The sequence below is a fragment of the Oryctolagus cuniculus genome, chromosome 2 (genome assembly GCF_051225735.1).
Source record: "Oryctolagus cuniculus isolate XC-2025 breed Fujian yellow rabbit chromosome 2, ASM5122573v1, whole genome shotgun sequence".
Taxonomy (NCBI): domain Eukaryota; kingdom Metazoa; phylum Chordata; class Mammalia; order Lagomorpha; family Leporidae; genus Oryctolagus; species Oryctolagus cuniculus.
The window spans coordinates 131,982,703-132,002,755 of NC_142868.1; positions in this window are offsets into that span (position 1 = coordinate 131,982,703).

Sequence of the window (20,053 nt, forward strand, 5' to 3'; positions counted from 1 at the left end):
TTTATATTGCAAAATTAAAAAAAAAAAACTGAAGATATCTTATTTTCTGTACCAAATAAAATTTTCTACTTAAATTCTTGTTAGATTTTATGTCTTTTCCTAATCTTTAAATTTTCAATATATTTGTTATGAAAGATAAATGCCTGAATTTCTTTACACTGTTTCTGCCTAAAACATGCTGAGCTTTCCTAACACACTTCCAAGTCTTTATAGAATCAGTTTTAAATTTTTATTTAAATTCATTGTATTTGTTCTGTTCACTCCTTCAAACTTACCTAAAGTGAACGCTATTCTCATCTACTTTTCGGCAAATTCCTCTCCATCTTTGTCCCTTTATGTTCTTGATGGTGTTCTCCAATTCTCCTCCGTTACCCTGAGCGAATTTTCTGCTGCGTGCATTCTGTTCTCTATTACTGAATATATCAATTTTAGTTCTGTCATTGGCTTTTTATTTTCCCAGTCCATTATTTTATCATTGCACTTACTTTGCTGCTTTTCCATCCCCTTTTCTTCTCTAGTCAATGTCTGCTTCTCTCAACAAACAAAGCTAGAGTCAATGTTGTTGCATGACAAGTAAGCTGCTACTTGTGTCTGGCACCCTGTGTGGGCCCCACTTGGAGTCCCGGCTAGCTAATCCACTTCCTTCCTATTCAGCATCCTACTAGTGGCCTGGGAAGGGCAGCAGGAAATGACCTAAGTGATTGGGCCCCTGCCACCCACCTAGGGGACCAGGAAGAAAATCCTGGCTTCTACCTGGCCCAGCCCCAAGAATGCTGCTGTCTGAGGAGTCAATCAGGGGATAAAGAACTGTCTCTCCCTCTCTGACTCTCATTTTCAAATAAATCAAGCTTTCTTATCCTCTAAAGATGCTATGAACTTGCCTAAAATTAGCATATATATACTTTGAATAGATGATTTACGAAATATACATCCTTCCCTAGAGTCTTCTAGGTACTATTTTTTCCCCTCTGTCCAGCGCGTTAGTTGCCTTTACACATGTGGGGACATTTCTAATTATTCTTTCTGAACGAAGCCAAACCATCTAGCGAATTGCTCACCTCTTCTGCCTATATATGCTCTTGGATCATTTTTAGTGTCTTCCTCATTTCACAGATGACTGGAAGCTTGATGTGCTTCACTCAAAATCCAGGTCAAAATTTCTACCAGGCTCTGGTTCCGTGAAACTCAGTTTCCACTGCCTAGACATCTGACGATAGGAAATCACAGAATTTTAACAAAAGCTTCGTTCTCGCACAAATTGTAAACAGACCTTCTCCATCTCAGCTGCTGGTCCTTTGAGAACAATCTGTATTTACTACTACTATGAGGTGAGAGAAGAGGGACAGTCTATCTTTTAAGATGAAATGCTTACCTTCACCATGTCCTCAAATTTCCTCATCTGTCATTTACCTGTACCTTCTGCCTCTTAGTACACATTGGAAACGGTAAATGAAAGATTCCCATCAACACAAACTGAGAAAAAATTAAAAGACTTCCTTTAAAAAGTGTACCTTATGCCCTTTTCCCACACGGTAAGCCACATAAATTGTTGACAAACTCCAGACTCTAAAGGTCATCCTAATCAACGTTTCAAGATGACTTCCCAAAATATTTTAAAAGCTATCAATTCTGTGCCAAGAAATTAATTTTTTTATTTCATTACAAATAGCCTGTGGCATGCAACAGAGGAGAAAAAAAAATATAGTAAGAATCCTTCCAGTTTCAGAAATCTTTCCTTAGTTTCCGATATATTAACAGCAAAGTTGTTTCTCTTTCTTTTAACTTTCCAACAGAAAGGCTTAGAAAAATTCTGCAATTTGCAACCTGAAAGTTCACTTAAATGGCATCGAGACATTAATTTTGAAAATGCATTAATTTTGAAAACGAGCAAACTAAAAACTAGGAGGAAATTATTGTTCCTAACTTAGATAGTTGTAGAACTGACACGGAAACCCGTTTTTCAGAGTGCCAGTTCATGTTTTATTTCTAGGAAAACCTAACTCTCCTCATCTGCTTGTTACCATGGCAGGCAGGGCTTCCTTCACTGGGAATGGGAAAGCAGAACTGTCTTCAGGGACACAGTCAGAGCTCTTAGTCCCGAGGGACAACCGGAAGAATAGTGCGAATGTCATCCTATCTGTCAGCTCCTACCTCCACAGGCTACTCCTGATACCTCGCCAAAAGCCTTCATGTATGCTTACCATCGAATACAAAGAATTTCTTTAAATGCAGTAGCAAAGCTACCATGCTCAAAGGATTATTCTAAGGCAAAGTATTTTTCTTCTTTTATTCACACCTCTATATTGACCAACATTTTAGTTTGTGATACCTGAGAGACACTAACCTTTTGATTTGGTTCAAAGGTCAAAGTAGAAGCTACAAATATTAACAATATCAGCATTACATGCAATATTGATTAACTAAAATTGTGAATTTTAAAGGCTAGATATCATGATTGACACTTGGTATCTACATAACCCTCTTCATTATTAAGGCTGAAACTTTTTAAATAAGGGGTACTATGCCTTTTTATGTCATATGTCTATGGAATACTTGCCCAAAATATTTGTGTAAATAATGTTCTAAATCTCATTCTTTACCTTCTCTCCTTATCTATAGTACCGCATAAAGAATAAAAATTTGGGAACCAACCGATTTGAACCCAAACTCACATTTCACAGCTGTAGTCCACTGAAGAAGTTACATAGTAAACCAGTTGAAGTTTGTCACCTTCAAATGGGAATAGCAGCCTACCTGAAAAGTTCTTATAGATGTGAAATCAAAACAGGTATTACATGTAAAGCTCCTAGGTCCGTGTCTATATTCTGAAAATTAAACAAATGTCCATTCTAACTGCAGTTTATACCACAATTCACAAAACTAGAGGCAAGCATTAAACACATACTGAAATGCCTAATCATGGGGCCGGCACCATGGCGTTGCGGGTAAATCTGCTGCCAGCAGTGCCGGCATCCCGTGTGTGCATGCTGGTTCGAGTCCCAGCTACTCCACTTCCTATCCAGCTCTCTGCTATGGCCTGGGAAATCAGAAGATGGCCTAAGTCCTTGGACCCCTACACCCATGTAGGAGACCTGGAGGGAGCTCCCAGCTCCTGGCTTGGGATCAGCACAGCTCTGGCTGCTGCAGCCATCTGGGGAGTGAGCCAGTAGATGGAAGAGTTCTCTCTCTCTGCCTCTGCCTCTAACTCTAACTCTGCCTTTCAAATAAATAAATCCAAAAACAAAACAAAACAAAACAAAACAAAACAAAACAAAAAAACAACAACAACAACAACTAATCATTTAGTTGGTATGTTCCTTCCATTTTAAACACATACATATCAATTTTACCCTGTCTCCTCATGTGCGCATTCATTCAACAAATATCTTGGAATCATTACTATGTTCCAGGACTATTCTGGGCATGTGAAATATCAGCAAACAAAACAGACAAAAAAAAAAAAAAATCTTGATTTCATGAAAAGTGACATTGTAGGAAGGAGGAAGATAATAAAATAGGCATGTTTGAAACTGATAAAATGCTGAGCAAGAAAGAAAACTTGCACAGATAAGTGGTATTTGCAATTGAAAGAACAATTTTTTCACTTTAAATGCAGAGATTAAATCAGGCTCATTTAAAGAAATTAAGGGAGTGAGTTATGCAGATACCATGGGGAAATGCTTCAGGCATAAGGAAAAGCCTGTGCGAATATCCAGGGTGGGTTCCAGAAGGAAAGCATGTTAGTGTGACTGGGTCAAAATAACAAGCGGGACTAAATAGAGTGGAATAAGGGGACGAGGAATGGCAGGTAATAAAATGACTTGCAATTTTTCCTTTGATTGTGGTATGTCAAGCACTACACCGAAGACTGACAAACATATCATGGTGTAGAAATAACGTATGGTGTTTGTATCCGATTTTCTCATCATGTGCTTAATGTGGGCTGGGACCATTCATGCCCCAGTATCATAGTTCCTGTAATGGTCTTAGATAAATGGATCAGTAAGTTCAATCTTGGAAACATCATGAAAATTTTAAATTCCTGAGTAAATAAACAAACAAGTCAATATCCTCAAGAAGGTAGGTTGGAATACTGATCCAAATTATTTATATCTATATCTTCAATCTTGTTGTCACCCAAATGTGTGAATAAGGCATGCCAAGACTTTATTGATTTTAATTTAAAGGTCACATCTTTTTCTGAAAAGGCAATGTCGTTGACACTTTTGGTGTTTTCTTTATATTTATCACAACTTAAATGCTACTGGAAAGTTAGAAAAGTTGAAGAAACATTTTTAGTCATTATCTTTAGAGCAATGTATTCATTAAAAATAAAGAGAAAACAATCCATCAAATATTTGTTTTTTCTAAATCTTATTTTTCTTGATTTCTATTAAGGGCACTAAACATTCCAAGAAAGAATATTAACATTTATGTCATACATTGTCTCTGAAAATCCAAATCACAGACACCCTATGGCCTCTGCCCAAAGGAATATTAATCCCATGACTCAAGCATGTAGAAATATTACATGTTCGAGATTTATCATCCACTGGAAGTAACAAGTGAAATTATTTTGCATTCTTTGTTATATCTTTCTTCCTCATTTTAATTTTGCATCAAATCGGACCAGATTATATCATTGAAACAAATGGCTCCAGATTTTGATGACATAATACAGCAGTCAGTCAAGTTTTATAATTTTCAGATCCCTGCTACACAGAGTATTTTTCAGTAGTGCTAAGCATCCATGAAGGCTCATCTCACAGGTAATGTGGCCATTGAAACACCAAGGCAGTTAGAGAAAAAAAGGAGTATGTTGGGTCATACTGTGACTTGAGCTTCCCTTGGAAATAACACAGATCCCTTCTACTCACACTTCATTGGCCAACGTCAGTCACACACCCACATTTACCACCCCCCACCCCACCCCGGTCTGGGAAAGCATCTAAGGGAAAATCTAGTCCTTTTCCCAAGTACAGAAACATTGACTGCCTCTGAACTGCTTGCTCTTAGTAAGCATCTTGACTTGCAGAACTGTTCAGCTCTCAGAAATCTTGAGCCAAAAGTTACTGCTGAAATGAACTCAGCCTGAAATTCTGTAAGAACAAAAATTTGGCTAAGGTTCCTACACAATTTGCATCGCCCCTGTTCACCACTGACATCACTGCTTCTGCAGAGTGAGCTGGACTCTATGTCTTCAAGTTGCTTTGCATACTCTGTCAATTGTCATTTATCTGTAATAACCCAAATGTCTAGAATAACGACACCCCAGAAGAGCTTTTAAAAAGTTATCGGAGAGGTAGAATCAATCACACAAATCACCATTAAATTTAATCCTAGAATAAACTGTCGAATCTTCACTCAGTGTCTCATTTGTTCTTTTTTTCCTCTCTCATCTATTAAATGTTTGTGAACTCCTAGACAGCATGTCTATTTCTTATTTGCTTCATCATTCCTAACTCATTTAAGATGACCTTTTTTGGGGGGGGGGGGGCAGGTATTAGTAAAATGGTGTGATCTACACCCTGACATCATCCTAGGCTCTAGCCCCCACCACCGTTGCTGGAAGCCAGGTGGCCACATGGCCCAACCACTGGTGTCAGCCCTACCCCCATCCTAATGGGATTCGCTGCTCCTACTTCCCTGCCTGGCCCCCAGGGAAGTTTTATGGGGTTTTTGTTGTTTTTAAAGATTTTATTTGACAGGTAGAGTTACAGTGAGAGCAAGAGACAGAAAGGTCTTCTTTGTATTGGTTCACTCTCCAAATGGCCACAATGGCCAGAGCTGTACCAATCCGAAGCCAGGAGCCAGCTGCCCCTTCCCCCAATGAAGTTTTTAAAGAACCTATTCCTAAACACGTGCCTTTCTCTCTTCCTCTCCGTTTCCTGACCTCTGTCTCTTACACTCTGCTTCTCTTTCTCCTTCTCCCCTTCCCTCCAGTCTGTTGGGTTTTCTCCAATAAATCTCTTCCCTTACTCCAGTGTTTGGTGTGTTTTGAGACAGCCTTACAGAGGGGAATCCCTGTACTGAAGTCTGAGCACTGTAATTTCACCAATACTGCCCCAAAAATCAACCTAATGAAATTAAGCTAATCAGTATATTAGCTCTTCTCCCTGTCCACAGGTACAATTTCAGTAAAAATGAGTCAGTTTCTATCAAGGACACACAGGAAATGTTTGTTGGGCATTTAGAAAAAAGCTACCCCTCGCTTCTGCAGGAGCCATTATGGAGATCGGATCCTTCGGACAGACAGTCTGAATAGAGAACAGGGGTTCTGGGAACACTTCCACTATACTGATTCTGTGAGTCGTCCTGAGAACAACCCTAAGCACCATCACAGCCAATACAGCTGAAGCCCTGCCTTCCGAATCCCCATGTAAAGTCTATTGGGTATTCCTATTGATACACTTTCTCTTCAGTTTCAGCCATTTTTTTTTTGTCTCTAATTTGGAACCACAGTTTTCTTACCAGTGGCCCAATCACACCCAGAACGAAGAATAAATCAGCAAAGAGGAATCCTACCAGTCCAGGGAGAGGCACTGAAAAGCACAAAAAGCTTAGCTGAAAGCTTTGGTGGCAAAGAGAAGAAAAACCCAGAATGAGCCTGGGACCCAGGAGACCTTGGTTACAGTCACCGATCTGTCACGTCTCCTTGCAAATGTGAATTCAGGTCTTAGAGGCATTTTAAGTCTATAAAGGAATGGCATTGTATGATAATATCTGAAGCCCTGCACCAATTTTAAATTACATGATTCCACTAACAATATAAGCAGGCACAGTAACTCAAAGGGACCATTTAAAGACAGGGTGAATAGTCTCTCAGAGACAGACTGTTTATCCATTTGCCTGCAGTCCAAGAATCAATAACCATAATCATGATATCAGCTCACCAAGTAAAGTTCAAATACTCAATAGCCTCTGTTTATGATTGTAATATATCTTAGAAAGTTTATAACATAAATGATTAAAAGGTAAAATGCAACCAGCAGTCCCACACACATGTGCTCAGAGTTTTGTGCATTGCTACAGCAACAGTATTGGTAATTACTAAAAATAGGGAAAATGAAAAATCAAATTGAAGTGGTAAAATAAACTATGACATCCTAATTATCAAAGTATATTCATACCTAAAAAGGTATAATTGTTGGAGATATCTGGGGGAAGAAAAGAAAAAAGGAGTGGAATGAGTTTCTACAAGGAATTGTAGGATCACACGCCCAGGCCCTGGTTTCCCCAGAGTCTCAGTTAATTGCAGTGTGGTGACTAACAGCCACCTTTTCATTCTCAGAAATGGTCTTGTTTGGAAGTTACAATAAACACCCACCCTAAGAAAATGGGAGCTTTCTTTAATCCATTGCATAAATATATTGCTCAAATATTTCACAGTAAAATTTATTTATGTATTACTTTTTCAATGATAAAAAGTATGCTTGATGAGAATTCTGTGAAACATCTAAAGTGATTTTTAAATATCTATAGGATCGTGGGACTTGAGATTCAAACAATAGCTTATTGAGAAAGCATTCATGTGGGAACCCATCCACTTACTCACCTTTTCTCATCATAGCATGCATTGAGAATATGCCCTGGGCCAGCGCTGCGGCTCGCTAGACTAATCCTCCTCCGCCTGCGGCACCAGCACCCCAGGGTTCTAGTCCCGGTTGTGGCACCAATTCTGTCCCGGTTGCCCCTCTTCCAGGCCAGCTCTCTGCTGTGTCCCGGGAGTGCAGTAGAGGATGGCACAAGTGCTTGGGCCCTGCGCCCGCATGGGAGACCAGGAGGAAGCACTTGGCTCCTGGCTTCGGATCAGCGCAGCGCGCCAGCCGCAATGCACCAGCGGTAGTAGCCACTTGGGGGTGAACCAACTGAAAAAGGAAGACCTTTCTCTCTGTCTCTCTGTCTAACTCTGCCTGTCAAAAGAAAAGAATATGCCCTTAGCCTCTCTAAAATCCATTGTTACTTGGATTTTTTAGTCAGAGAAGTTCATCTAAGTAGATGGATAATTAAAGTCATTATGGAGATGATTCTCAATAAAAAGCAGTAGCTCCAGTCATTTTTAAGTCTTTTTTAATAAAAGACAATTTACTGGCCAACCTATAAGAAAAGAGAATAGTCAATGAAAAATCCTTAGAAACATCTCATTTGCCATCTATCCCTAACATCTACATATAGAGCTATTTTCATTCAATGTATCAAACATAGCACAAATGAAAAAAAATGTGTTTCCAGGAATTAACATCCCAATCTTCCCCTGAAGCACTGGTTACAAATGTTTTGTTTTTTTTTTTTTTTTTTTCCATATCCAGGAGTAACTAAATCAAAACCTTCAGAATGAAGCCATAGACTTTGCATTGCTATTAAATTCTGTAGGTGAGATGGATGCACTTTTAGGTTTGCTCCAACATTGGAACCTTTCCTCCCCAGGAGTGTGTACTTGAGGAGCAAACGAGACTATTTCAGAAACAGTCACCTCATTAGACTGTATCACCATCATTGTGTGAACTGAATAGATTAATGCTGTACTACCTGGTTTTCAAGATGAGTTGGTATTCCCAGAAAAACAACCCACTCTAGCAGTCTAGAAATACTACCAGTCAAATCATGTCTGGTAACATATAAAATCCTGTTCTGGTATGTTTAGCCTGATACAAAGGCATAAATACTAGAGACTTATACTGTATTTAACAGCTGAGCCAGGTTGTTCGTCATTTTTAAAGGTTGTATCATCAATCTTATACTATTCCAAAAATCCAGTCCTCTTCTGCTACCCCAATCTACTTTAAATCTAACAACTATTTATTGACTGTCTTTTACAGGCTTGACACTTTGCTGAGAGATATAGACTTGAGGTTGGATGAGTCACATTTATTGGGTGTCTATTTTGTACTGGGCTCAGGCCCGTTACTCCATATTGGATTATATTACTTTAAGAACTTTAAACTTTGTTTAAAGAACCTTGTGTTAATATTCTAAATATAATTTTTATAAAAGTAATAGGGAAAATATAACTAATAGGATATAAAATTGATTTTTAAATTACACATTACACTCAAAATGGAAGGAAACATTTGTCATAATTGCCTCTTGGTTGATAGATTGTAAGTGAGGTTATCTATTCCATGTTTTTCTATTACCCAAATTTTGCAGTTTTCAAGTAATAACTAAGTGGAACAAAAAGTCAGTACAAGGCACTCCTAGCTTTAGGCAGTTAGTCAATATTTGAAATTTTATTTGTAATTATTTTTCTGTAGAATTGTGTTCTTGGACTTGGTAAGATCTCTGGATTCTGTATCACACTTTATTTTTATTCATCTTTTTATGGTGGCATTCTTTATTCTGTTGCTACCTATGAACCATGCATATCCAAACAATAGGTTTCAAAAGCATTTATTTGACCCAACAGTTTTCTCTAATTATAAAGCTTTAGAATCCTTGAAGACACAGAAATTAAAAGTCTGTATCTAAATAACAGAATATAAGTATTACTAATTTCATGATTCTTCCTAGGCTTATAGGAAAATATTTATCTCCATTCTTTATTCAAAAAAGGCAATATTCATACAGAATTTCTACAGGACATTTGATTTGGGCCATCTTCAAGAAAACTCTGCTTAAAATAAGACTTTGATCTCAGCCAGGTCAGATTTACTCTTTTCTTGAAAACTAGAGAATATGCCTATGTTTGTGACCCTGGTTCCCATATGTGGAATGCCATAGGTAGCAGCTCCATGTTTCTTTAAGAAAAGTAAACAGCACACATAAAATTCCCTACTCATTTAGGGACCCTGCTGTTTACACTTAGAAAATATGCATCTCTAACATTTGGAAGGCTAAACACAGTGCTTTAAGATTTGATAAAGGGGTCAGTTCTGTGGTGCAGCCGGTTAAGCTGCCATCTGCAGTGCCAGAAGCGCATATCAGCACTGGTTCGAGTCCTGGCACTTCCACTTCCAATCTGGCTCTCCCTAATGGCCTGGAAAAACAGCTGAGAATGGCCCAAGTGTTTGGGCCTCTGCAGCCACAACAGAAACACTGTGGACATTTATCATTCTTCCACTGTCTCTGCCTCATCCAGTTCTGCACTCAGAATTCTGAAAAATCACAGTACTCCTGAACACGGTCACATCTTCACATCCAGTTACCAAGGAATAAACTGCAGTTACAAACACAAGATCCTTTAACATGAAGTCCTCCAAGCAGGAGTCTGAAAGTAGCATCAATAACAAAGTGTCAGTTAAGAACTGCCTTTCCTAGCAAGTAAGAACGCAAATGAAAACCTCTGACCACTGTCAGTATCCTTGGGGTTCTCTAAGTTCTACAGAATTTAGCTAATCATAGCATAGTTTCAGATAAAAGGAGTATCTTTCACCCCACCCAGATTTGGAGGCAGTTCCTACAACAACCCTATTTGATACTATAATAAGTACCCTAATTGTCAGGATCTCCCCCTTCGGGAACTGACCGGGTTACCGCGAAGGAAGAGTCGAGGAGACTGAGGAAGGTCAAGCTAAACACACTTTATTGATACTCTAGGTGCACTAGGCACTACGGATTGGGGAGAGAGAGGCTGAGCAACCTCTGGCTTACAGCATCTGAGGGTCCCCTTATATACAGTTTCTAGAGGCTAGCCCAGGCCACATTCCGACCCCCCAGGGTCCCGTCGTCATGGCAACGACAGTTTGTGGTTAGGCCACCTAGTTAGGCCTCCACTTTCAAATCTTATAGGGTGGCTACTACTTTACTTTTCCTTCAAGCTGGGCGCGTGGGCAGTTACTTTCTTTCAAAGGGTGCTACAGTTACTTTGTTTCAAACCGCGCTACAATTACTTTCTCCATGAATGGTTCCCTAACACTAATGTCTACCTATCTTTTGCCCATCCATCTCAAGACTTACGAGGGCCATGATCTACAGCACCATCAGCCAGGCAATTCACTGTTTCTTCAACAAAATTTTATGTTCTCCATTTTTCCTCCACAGACCAATATTTACACAAAAACTAACTGGTTAGGTGATTGTGTATGTAAACAAAGATCCATTGCCTCCCCTTACCCATCACAGTACTTGTAACAAGCTATCAGCAAAATTTGAACCATGAAAACGTTCTCTTGCTGTTTTTAGACACAGAATGTGAGGAAGTAGTCACTATCAGAGCATGTGACTATTCCACCTAGAAAAATTCTTCCAGTTTCTGATTAAGCAGGTTATACCGCTTGACTGCAATGCCAGCATCCCATACAGGCGCCAGTTGAGTGCAGGCGGCTCTAGTTCCAATCCAGCTCCCTGCTAGCATGCCCAGGAAAGCAATGGAAGATGGCCCAAGTGCTGGGGCTGCTGTACCCACGTGGGAGACCCAGAAGACGTTCCGGGATCCAATCTGGCCCAGCCCTGTGGAACCATTTGGGTAATGAACCAGCAGACTGAAGACTTGTTTTTCCCCTCTCCTTGTGTGTAACTCTGCCTTTCAAATAAATCAATCTTTTTTTAAAAAGATGTAACAAAGAGTGAAAGTGAAACAATAGCCATACCCCCTTTAGCATAGCTCAATGCCTTTGCTTGAATTAGGTCATTAAGAGCATTGGCCTTTACCACACTAGTGCTTATTAACTGTTAATAGGGAGTTATTTTTAACTATAGCTGCACTTAGGAACTTATCATTCATGCTAGGTTTTGCAAAACACAATTTCTAGTAAAAAATACCAGTACTGAAGGAAGGGCAGATGTTAGCTGAATGAATATAGCTGATGTTAAATTCTCTCAGCATTATTGGTTTGCTTCCCTTTTCAGAGGGCCTAAAGAAATTCCTACCACAGCAGAATCTCTGCAGAATCCAACTGCAAATATAAAAATCATTTATTAGAAAGCATGTTATTTTTAAAGAGTCAGTTAAGTGGTAACAAAGCCTTATTTAGGTGATATTAAAGCAACATAAAAATGGATGCCACTGTTTAGATATACTCCAAGGCCAAACATGCATTGCTACACAGCCAAAATTTGTTATCCTGATTTCCCCGAAATGCTAGCTCTAATCACAAATGAAACAGAAAATGTAAGCTTTATGTCCTTCTTAGCACGATTCAGTGAAATTAAACCAATCATCTATAGACAAATCAGCTTAAACAGCTTGGCTTGCTTTAAAAAGAATGTTAATGTATAACAGCCAATCATAGAAAAGGTCAAAATACTTCCTCCTTTATGCTTTATAAATTGTGCCGTAACTGCTGTGAGTGGGATTTCTTACCACTTTCAGTTTGAGGTCTTCCAGTTGGCAAACTGTTCTTTTGTATGCATAATAAAGTTTGAATTTTTTTTCCAATTTCATCCGATTTTATTTTTGACAGTTTAAATAAGAGATGCCTTACTGCAATAGGTAAATTATCAGTGATAACAGAGTGAGACTTAAATCATATAACCCTGTAATGCCTGGAATACTAAACTTGAAAGCCATTCAACTGATTTCTGTCCAGAACATTTCTCTAGGAATATGAAAAAAAAAAACAAATATATTATGCAAACACCTAATATGAGCACAATATCCCTGGTACAGTTAGGCAACTAAAGGTATCAGGCAAATGGACACAAATGAACAGAAACATAACAGATTAGATAGCAAAGCCTCAAGGTGCCATAAAAGTTTAGAAAATGTTCAAGTACATGAAAGTAAACTTAAAAAGGTATCATCACAAAAGATAGACATATCTCTTGATTTTTTATTTTTTTGACAGGTAGAGATATAGACAGTGAGAGAGAGAGACAGAGAAAGGTCTTCCTTCCGCTGGTTCACTCCCCCGATAGCCGCAAAGGCTGGAGCTGCACTGATCCGAAGCCAGGAGCCAGGTGCTTCCTCCTGGTCTCCCATGCTGGTGCTGGAGCCCAAGCACTTGGGTCATCCTCCACTGCCCTCCCAGGCCATAGCAGAGAGCTGGACTGCAAGAGGAGCAACCGGAACTAGAACCCGCCGCCCATATGGGATGCCAGCGCCACAGGTGGAGGATTAACCAAGTGAGCCACAGCATCAGCCCCTATCTCTCTTGATATTTGACAAATGAATAAAAATAATTAGATACTTGAAATAACTCTATCAGAAAACCCTAATATGTAGAGGTATGTAATTTAACATAAACATTTCCACTCTATTCAAACGTTCAGCATTTACAACAAATAGTTCACATGTCATAAAATAAACCTTGGTATATCCCAAATTGTAGAAACTGTACAGTTTATATTTGCTGACCTCAGTTGATAAATATGACAAAGAAATAGCATAATACAGCATTCTGTTAAATTACAATATTCTTTGACCAAAGGAATTTTGTTTTGTAAGTATGAATGGTTCAATCTTCTGAACAGTATCAATTACTTTAATAAATTGAGAAAATTTGAGTATCACCCTTTGAATTTTTTTAGGTAAACTGAATGTACAAGTCTGATGTGCAGTATAATATCAATATCATAAAAGCAATAACACATGATATTTCCACTGCAGGCTAAAAAAAAAACAATACTACATCAGTATTACTCAATAGTGCTCTGGAATTTAAGAAATAAAATGCACAGATATTCACAAAAACAAAGCATCATTTTTTTAAAATATGACTATCTACCTTGAAAATTCATTTAAGACTCAGTGAACAAATATTGAAACTACTAAGTATCTTCAGGATGGTGTCTCTTTACAAAATAAAGACAAAGAACTGACACCAATACAGTACAGGTAAAATTGCAGACTCAGTTTTACAAACATAGTCCCAATACAATGCCATGTGAAAATATCAAGTGCACAGACCTAGGAGGATGCCATGTGACAGTCAAGGCGTGGATCCACCTAATGCCAAGAATTGTTGACCACACTAGACACTGAGAAAGAAAGGATCCTCACCTAGATCCTTCAGAAGGAACATGGCTGTGCTATCACCTTGATTTCAGACTTCTAAACTCAAGAACCGTGATAAAAATTTGTTTTAAGTCTTCCAGTTTGTGGTATTTGACTCCAACAGCTTGAAGAAAGTAAAATAGTGGTATTGTTAGTTCTGTGACATAATGTTAATGCTTTCTACAGGCAGTTGAATCTGACTCTCACTTGTCCTCTGTACTTGGAATACCAGCCGTGTGGAAATGAGCTATGGTTGTTATTTTCATTTGGGAAATGACGGTGTTCTCTGTACTAAGTAGAAAGAGGAATTATACATTTCCATAAGGATAAACAAGGTAGCTTCTTCAAAAATATACAGTCATTTACAAATTGTCTCACCCTTACTGAAAAAAAATCATGACCTACATAAAAGGGAATAAACTCAACCCCAAGGGTGGCTGGCTTATAGAGACCAAGTCGTGTTTCTGGAATTCACTTCCTTTATCCTGATGGCCCACTGTTTCATAGATGTTACATTCTCTCGGCAGTCATTGGCAATGCAAATGTAACATTTTCCATAGTTGCACTGCATTTCTTATAAATATTCTGTTTTGTAGGAAGATGCTGATTCAGATGGGCATTCTTTTCTGAACTGCTATTATCTTCTCTAGCTCATGTTTCCCTCCATTTGCTCATCTTTCACAGAATAAAATTTTTTGGTCCATCTTAGCAATTCAAACAGGCTCTATCAAAGTTCATCTCAGTTTATTGTAAATCTTTTAGGCCCAAAAGCCGAAAGAAAGGACAAGATTTGTTTAATATGGATTCAATTGGCCAACAATAGACACTGACACTGGTGTTCACTGGGGAGGGAGCTAAAGCCAGAGCAGCAGCTGAAATAGGAATTTGCTCTCCATGTCTGTCCTACAGGCACCAAATTACTCACGTGTATTTAGTAAGTGGCATGGGCTCACAATGGCACTGGGCCTTCATCCACTCTGTCATCCCCAATAACTGGGAAAGCTTCTGAGCGTCATTGTCCCCTGTTCTGTTTTTCATTTGCTCAATGCAACAATTCACTGTGACAAATATATATCATAGATATTTACAGAGGCTCAAAGTACCACCAATCTTTTCTATGCTCTAAAAAAAAGGTTGAATAACACGCACGTCTAACAGTACTACCAAGCACCCAGGCGACAGGGGATGCCAGAAGGCAACAGAAGGGAAGCCACATCACTTAAAATGGAGGGGTTTTGCAATTTTTCACACCGAATCTTTTTAACAATGAGATTTCTATTCACCTCATTCAAGCCAGTACCTACTGCAAAAAAACTTAAAACTCAAGATGAGGACCAATAATAAAGAAAAAACTATCACTGGAAGAGATGGTGTGATAAAAATCTCATCGTTGTATTAAACCAATCTCTGCACCATAAAACTAGGTGTCTAGTAAAAATGCTTGGGGAAAATAGTGGATGAAGATGTTAAACTGTATCATTAAAACAGATAAAATTGTCAGAGCCTTAATTTTTGCCTATTAAAAGAGAAGGAAATGTCTGTTCAAAGGTTTTAGTGAAGTTAACAAGAGTATGCAAAGTCTGAAGAAATAAGAATATTAAGAAAAAAGGGGTAAATAGTTATTCATTCAACAACCTTCCCTGTGCTGGGACTGTTAAGTGGTGATAAATAATCCCAGTCTCTGTCTCCTAAAGCTTATAGTCCAGTGAGTAGAAGAGACATGGAACAAGCATTTCAAAAAATACCGCCATGTAATCTAGGTTATACAACATTAAACAATAACATTTGAATAGGAAGTACTCTGAATACTGTTTTCAGTTACACATCCACAAGCACTTTAAAGCTCATGCACTATGAGGCTGGCATTGTGGCACAGCAGGTAAAGCCAGCACCTGTGATGCCAGAATCCCATACAGGAGCTCCTGTTTTTGTATCAGCTGCTTCACTTTTGATTCAGCTCCTAGCTAATGGCCTGGGAAAAGCAGTGGGAGATGGCCTAGGTGCTTGGGCCCCTGACAATCACAAGATCAACAAGATCAACTCTAATGAAGCTCTTGGCTTCACCCTGGCACAGCCCTGGCTTTTTCAGGCATTTGCGGAGTCAACCAGCAGATGGAAGAACTGTTTTTTTTTGTTTTTTGTTTTTTGTTTTTTGTTTTTTTTTTTTTTTTTACAGGCAGAGTGGACAGTGAGAGAGAGAGAGAGAGAGAGACAGAGAGAAAGGTCTTCCTTTGCCATTGGTTCACCCTCCAATGGCCGCTGCGGCCAGCACACTGTGCTGATCCAATGGCAGGAGCCAGGTACTTCTCCTGGTCTCCCATGGGGTGCAGGGCCCAAGGACTTGGGCCATCCTCCACTGCAATCCCTGGCCACAGCAGAGAGCTGGCCTGGAAGAGGAGCAACCGGGACAGAATCCGGCGCCCTGACCAGGACTAGAACCCGGGATGCCGGCACCACAAGGTGGAGGATTAGCCTATTGAGCAGCGGCACCGACCATAGAGTATAATCTAGAGATTTAGTTAAAAAAGGACTGGTGGAGCCCCACAAGGCAGTGATACTTTTAAGGTGAGACTTCAAGAATGGAAGGATTTTGTTAACTGCAGAAGGCAGCTGAGTGCTCAGAGCAAGTGGAGAAATGGGTTAAAGCAGTAGAGAAGGCATGAATGTCTCATGTAGAACACAAGAGGTCTGTGTGGCTAGGACACAGTAAGGTCCTTAGGCCACAGAAGACCCCGACTGCATAAGCTGCATTCAGCTCCTGCAGAACTTGTGTGCGCGAGAAGAATGGTGTATTGTATCCTGAGTAAAATGGGAAGATTTGGACAAAAAATAAGCAAATTCCATGTTCCCAATTGTGTTCTGAGTTCCATACCTCGGCTTATATTAAATCATTAAGTTGGAAAGGACAAAACTGGACTACGATCTATTAAGTATATTTTAGCAAAACAAACTAAGCACTGAAACAGGTGAACATGAAAAACAGTGATACCATTTTCTTCCATTACATAAAAGTTGCTCAGAATAAATTATGTATGTCAAGAAAAAAAAAGTATTCTTTCACCAATGGAGTCACACTGAAAAAAATGTAAACACACGTCCCAAGTAAAATTTAACACCCAACTTGCATAATAAAGTTGTAAAAAATAAAATTTATGATTAATATAAAAATGCATGGTGCCAGAATTGACTCCATTATTAGTCTAAAGCAGGGAATGATAAGGAACTGTGGAAGAAATTCACGGTATGATTCAGAGAAGTTTCAGAAAGAGAGGAGAAGGATCTGTGAAAATTTCTTCACAATTTTCATCAGATACTTCCAATATTACTTAAATGGTAGAGAAGAATCCTCCAAGCCCCCAGCCCATTTTTAACATTAATTCTTATAGAAATTCCAGAGAAATACCAGATACACACACATCCATACATACAAAGGTGATTTGACTAATTTATTATGAACCTGAAATCAAAAGTCCATCATTAGAACATAGCAAAGTATTGCCAGGAGATTCCCTCAATTAAGCAGAAAATGGAATTTAAAGATAACTTCAGTTTCCATGAATTTTTGGTGCTCCCTTTCTACTGCATCAAGACTGTAGGTAAATGGTTAAGGAGGATTATCAAATACCTATCTCCCAAAAACAATTACCAAGTTTCAAATTCGCATAAGAACCTTTGTAAACTGACAAGAAAAGCAGAGTTAGTGGAATTTATACACTTATTTATGCACAAGACTTACATCTTTGAATGTGTGTGTTTGTATAGCTAAAATCCAGCATTGTACTTAGTAGTACAGTATCCAAAAGAATACATTAAAAAGGAAAGAGAAAGGGAAATTATTACAGCAATTGTTACCTTCAGATTCCAAAATGTATTGCCAACTAGACAAAATTAAAGTATAAAACAGCCACAGCAAAAAAAAAAAAAAAAAAAAATCAAAAAGTGAAATACACATGTGGGTATCTGGTATTTCTAAATTTTTTATCAGATTTAGTGCTACTTGTAAAAGTGACTTGCGGCTTTCAGGATTCTTTTAGGCCATTTGGAATGCCTATACTATAAAATTCTAGTATGCACTAAAACCCAAATTTCTAAATTGAATTTATTTTAAAGTGATAATCATGGTCATTCACCAAGATATGGATATAAAATTAGTACATCTTACTTAGTACCATAAAAAGCTTTGTGAAATATTGAAAATATTTCATAATAAACATTTATTATGGTTTTTAAAGATCACAAGTCAACAATAACATGAATTCATGTTTTGTTTCATGTTTATGCTTTTATAACTGAGGTGTGCCAAACAGTATGAGCTGACATGAAAAGACACAAAAACTAAGAGCATCCATAGATATATGAATCATAGTTATCTTAGGATGTTGTCCTCCCTTTTGCTCATTGCTGACTTCTAAATTTTTGTCAGTAGGCACATTACTACCTGCGTAAGGAAGAAAATGTAAATTTCAACAAGTTAGATTCAAATATTTAATCTAGAAAGAAAACAGGGTTGTTAGTAGACTAATACTCTGAAGATTCTGGTCAATGTTGCTTTATAATACAGCTTTAACTGAGTTAAATTTTTACACCATTAAAAAAAGAATCATTAACACTCCTCATTTCGTCCTCCTCTCTTCGTGTGTGTGCACACATCAACAAGTTTCAGGGCTGACGCTGTGGCATAGCAGGTAGAGCCGCTGCCTGCAGTGCTGGCATCTCATATGGGCGCGGGTCCTAGTCCCAGCTGCTCCACTTCTGATCCAGCTCTCTGCTATGGCCTGGGAGCCCCAGAAGAAGCACCTGACTCCTGGCTCCAAATCAGCTCAGTTCCTGCCATTGCGGCCAATTGGGGAGTGAACCAGCCGATGGGAGACCTCTCTCTGACTCTCCTTCTCTAACTCTGACTTTCAGATAAATAAATCTTTAAAGAAAAAAAAAAAAGTTGCTATGATGAATTTTTGTGTCCTCCTCCCTATTCATATATTGAAATTCTAACCACCAAAAGCATTGCACTAGATATTGGGAGGTAATTCGGTCACCTGGACATCACTCTCACGAATGGGATTAATGCCTTTATAAAACAGGCCCCTGAAGTACCTCTTGACCCTTTTGCCTTGTCAGTTTACCATGTATGTATGCCACCAATGGAACCTGTTTACAAGCCACCCAGACTGCCATATTTTGTCACAACAACCCAGAAGAACTGTAACATAGATGCTTGCTGATAATCTGTCATTTTCACCAAACACACTCACTTTCATGATTTCTGGGAGATTTTATCCACCTTACTATTTAATTTGCTGCCTATCAGATGCTGAGATTTCAAATGGGTGTTCTGAGTTTGTTTTTCTTTTTTAATATAGTTCAGCATTTTTATGTTTTGCTTGTCTATTTACTAGCCAGTTCACCTGACTATTCTTCACACAAAAATAGTATTTATTTAAGTCAAGGTCTCATAGAAATGAATTAAAAACTGATTTTGTCTCCTCTCAGTTTTTCTAGAAAATTTTCTGCTAACATATGAAGTAACCTCTGAACTATACTTTGACTATACATATTTTACTAACTGAATTATAGTGGCAAGTGCTTATGGCTAGTCTGCTCTTTCCATTCCCATAAAGAAACACTTCCAAAACCACATATTCTCCTCTGACTGTGAGGGCCCTCAGGCAGTGGTTAAGAGAGCTGGGTTTCTCCTTTATGCTGAGATGAATAATGCATGGCAGTAAAACACCAGTCGGCCAGCACCACCATTGAAGACAGACGATTGATCAGATTTGACTGATGGGAGCCCTGTGAACACAGTACCTGCGGAGAGTTCCCTTGTCAGGGTGGCTCCACTGGTTCATGGCACGGAGTTCACACTATTTCTAGAACACAGGTCAGAAGTACTTTTACTGTTATATACTCTGAAATCCTCATGCTAAAATGCAGTCTCCACAAATTGCTCCCTTGTATCTATCTCTTTCTTTATCTAGTGTTAGAAATATTCAAATCAGCAGAATAATTAAGTAACCATGAGTTAATATCTTGCCCATAAAAATTATTTCTGCCAACTCTAACTTCTTAAAACTGGTTTCACTTTCTACTCACTCGGTTTTCTGATTAGAACCCATTTTCCATTTTCTTCTCAAACAATAGATGTGCATTTAGAAATCCTCAGATGACAGAGCTAAATATATC